Below are 955 nucleotides of genomic sequence, written 5' to 3'. Positions count from 1 at the left end.
GGCTGCCCGGACACGTGCAGCGAGCCCGAGAGAATGAGCACTTATTACACGACCCTCTTATGTGGCGCCAGAGCAGTAACATAGAGGTAGGCTTGTCCTACGAGGTAGGGGACAATGAGGTAGGGCTGTCCCACGAGGTAGGAACTGTCCCACGGGTCGTGGGTTCCCCAACAAGGGGGCGTTGAGGCACTTGTTTGAGGATGTTGGAGTTGATCTGCGGTGAGCCTCCATGAGCCCAGACGAGCATCACAGCAGCATGCTGTCATTTAACCTTCAGCTGCCGCTCACTCCAAGGACTTTCGCAGGTGACCCCGTCAGATCCATTGTTGATCACGGGGCACGAGCATTACCGAAGAGGATTGGGATCAGTATTTCCAGGCCATCGACCGCTGCTGAGCGAGGTGGGGATCGGCCGATCCGAGATGTGGATATTGGGTGTCGGCTGAGTTATGGCTCACATCATCGAGGGGTGTTTGGGGCTCTTTCAAGGCGCAGTATGTTTGTAATTACTATTAAATTTAAATTTGTTTTTATCCCATTGATTCGCCATAAATAACTTTATAATTTTCTTATTAAGGCTCCATCCCGCCCGTCACGGAGGCACTTTGTGCGATGCTGACCTGGATGCGACGGATGCTTATATTCAGAGCCCGACGAGACTATGGTAAGACAATTTAAATTTTATTTTGACTTAACACGTACTTACTAATATATATTTCATATACGTGAGTTGACTTATTCTTCTGTAGGTTGATGGTGGACCGATGGCCCCTTCTACTGATCTGCCAGCACCTACTGACGATCATCGTTGCACCGCATCCTGTGATAAAGGAGGCGACGTATGAGGATGATCCTGATAGCGTAGCCGGCGGGATGGGATGGCGCCTCAGTCCAGCGGCTGCATTAAAGCACCAAGGTTGTGGGATACATTGACTTTTTTTTGTATTTAAAAGAG

The sequence above is a fragment of the Nicotiana attenuata genome, chromosome 11 (genome assembly GCF_001879085.1).
Source record: "Nicotiana attenuata strain UT chromosome 11, NIATTr2, whole genome shotgun sequence".
NCBI classification, from domain to species: Eukaryota; Viridiplantae; Streptophyta; class Magnoliopsida; order Solanales; family Solanaceae; genus Nicotiana; species Nicotiana attenuata.
This window is presented reverse-complemented; position numbering follows the sequence as displayed.